At 42.8% G+C, this 2,943-nt stretch overlaps 1 pseudogene across 1 annotated transcript; it reads right to left on the minus strand.

The window, feature by feature from the left end:
- Positions 1-1,538: 1,538 nt before the first annotated feature.
- On the minus strand, positions 1,539-2,297 carry LOC307049088 (PSME3-interacting protein-like; annotated as a pseudogene). Its single transcript has one exon. The product of its transcript is annotated as a PSME3-interacting protein-like (transcript).
- Positions 2,298-2,943: the final 646 nt, after the last annotated feature.

Below are 2,943 nucleotides of genomic sequence, written 5' to 3' on the forward strand. Positions count from 1 at the left end.
CCTCTTTGGAGAAAAATAACAGAATCCATATTTTCCACACTATGGCATTCATAATGTTCAGCATAGAATTCCAAGTTACGTTTTACATGAAGGAACAAGGAAATAAAGCATATTTTCAAAAGAAAAGAACATGAAGCAGATCAGACGCTGAGATTAAATGGATGTTGAAACAGACAATGATTTTAAAGTAGCTGTTATAATTATTCTCAACGAAGTAAAACAAAATATGTTTTTAATAAAGGAAAATCTCAGTAAATACAAAATTATTATATCATTCTTTTCACCATATCCATTTGAATTTTAATATTATAGTGATTAAATATTTAAAAATTGGGGCTTCCCTGGTGGCGCAGTGGTTGGGAATCCGCCTGCCGATGCAGGGGACGCGGGTTCGTGCCCCGGCCCGGGAAGATCCCACATGCCGTGGAGCGGCTGGGCCCGTGAGCCATGGCCGCTGAGCCTGCGCGTCCGGGGCCTGTGCTCCGCAACGGGAGAGGCCACAACAGTGAGAGGCCCGCGTAACACACACACACACACAAAAAAAGTTCATGCAATTTTTAAATTTAAAAAAAAAATTTTTTTTTGCGGTACGCGGGCCTCTCACTGTTGTGGCCTCTCCCGTTGAGGAGCACAGGCCCCGGATGCGCAGGCTCAGCGGCCATGGCTCACGGGCCCAGCCGCTCCACGGCATGTGGGATCTTCCCGGGCCGGGGCACGAACCCGCGTCCCCTGCATCGGCAGGCGGATTCCCAACCACTGCGCCACCAGGGAAGCCCAACATTTCTTTTTTAATGGTCAGCAATTTTACATTTTTTTCTCCTTGAAATAAAAATTTCATTTTACTACTCCCATAGAATTTTATCTAAGTATAAAATAATAGGGTTCAAATATTTTGATTATCATCATAATTCTCTTAAAATACATTAAAAATGTTTTTGTTTGTTTGTTTTCTTTTTTTTTTTTTTCTGTAGTTTAGAATCTTTACTCAGTCACACAACATCAAGAATAGGTTAGTTCCAGGGCAGTGCACCATTCCATCACCTGGGACTTTCTCTCCCCCTGCACACTCCACAACGCAGTATAATCAAACGGTGCCTTCGTCTAGAATAGAATGTTTAAATGATACCTGTTCAATAACTGTCCTTGCTTCTTTGTGGTGTTGGGAAAGGAAAAAAAAAGAAACAAAAACCAAAAAAATAAGAAAGCAACAGAACCCAAACCCTTTGCAAGCCGCTTGGTACCTATCTTCCCAGGGCATTTTTAGTGGAGTTTCTGCTGGGCCCTGACCTCTGCCCTACTACATCAGTGAGGACAGAGGCCGTGGGACAGGTCTGGGCATCCATACTGGAGGAGAAAGAGAAAACAAACACAAGTCGGGCCACAAGTGGATTCCGGCACATTTTTAGATGAGGTTAAAAATGTCATGGTGTGCACAGGAAGCAGGCAAAGGACTTATTTGTGGGAGGTAATGCCTGTAGGCAGAATAAACTGTCCAGTCTACTCTTGGGGAGGAGCTCCCTGCGGTAAGAACAGAGGAACTAGGGGGCCTCGAGGAAGGTGTTGGCTCGGAAGATGGAGGACACGATCTTGCCGGTGGCGTTGATGGTGCCTTCGCTGTCTGAGCTGGACTCAGAGTCGCTGCTCCCAGAGTAGGCGCCCAAACCTGGGAGGAAGCCGATACAGATGCAGCAGAGGGGCAGTAGATGCAGGGAGGGACCACTCAGAGATGTGCTTCCAAGAGACAAGCAGGACGGGGCTTACTGATTACCACCTGGGTCAGGGTCCGATTGCAGTCTTTTCACACTGTTGCCACTCTCTGAGCTCCTGCCGACAGCTTTGCCTGGGAGAACTTGGTCTTGGTTTCTGTGGGTTTCACAGCCACTTTCTTCTCCACTTCCTTCTTGTTTTCTTGAGAAATTCCAACCTTGTTGAGATGACTTTTGTATTCCTTCCGTTCTTTCACTTCTTCTTCTCTTCGCTGCTTTTCTACTAGTTCCTGCTGCCGAGAAACCTCATCAAGGAAGTTGGTCTCATCTTCGTCTAAGCCTCTTACCATGTTTTTGAATTTGAACTGTTCTTCATTCTCTTGCTGCTTCCTATCTTTCTGTTCCTGTTAGCCTTTCATATAGGGACCGAGGGTCATAAACCTCCTCCGGGCATTCTTCTGGATCTTCAGGTTTTCGAACTTTCTCCCATTCTTCTTGCCTCCTTTTGCGCCGTTCATCTAATTCTGCCTCAGACACAAACCTCTTTTTGATAACAAGGTTACCATCATCCCCTCCATCCATAATGGAACAATCAGTCTACCAGCGTGCAGGAGGCGAGACCCCCTCACCTTGGCGGTGCCCACCCCAAACCGCCACCGCAAGGGCCACCCGCTCTTAAGGAAAAAGAAAAAGAAAGTAAAAACAGCCATTTAAAATTTTTGTTTTATGTACTAGCATAAGGTTCTAGGTGTTAAAAGTCTATTTTAAATTGAATCATTATTCTATATAGTATTACTATAGAATTGGTCAAAACAATGCAAGTATATTACACATTTTGATAGCTATTCAATGGAATAAAATTTTACTGCAAATGTGTATCTTGATAAAACAGATGAGGTTATTTTATTTTTTCAATGTGTTTCTGTATTCTTGGATGGATATTACTTACTGCTAGTGTAAGCTAATGTTTTTATTTTTTATAGGTGTAAATATTGAGAAACTGCATTCATATAAGTAAGTGGATAGAACTGAAAGGGGGAGTATATCAGTAGCAGTCAATAGTTATTGTTCACTAAAAATGATTCTTAATGATCCATCAACTAACATCTTCAATTTTGTAGAAAGCAAAGAATTGGAAACCACCTGATTTGTGAATATTATTTTCCCTAGTTCATTAGAGACACTCACTTTCTTATCACAAACACAATATTTAATTGTTGCATTTTTAGTGCCCTGG

Source organism: Hyperoodon ampullatus, assembly GCF_949752795.1.
Source record: "Hyperoodon ampullatus genome assembly, chromosome: 2".
NCBI lineage: Eukaryota > Metazoa > Chordata > Mammalia > Artiodactyla > Ziphiidae > Hyperoodon > Hyperoodon ampullatus.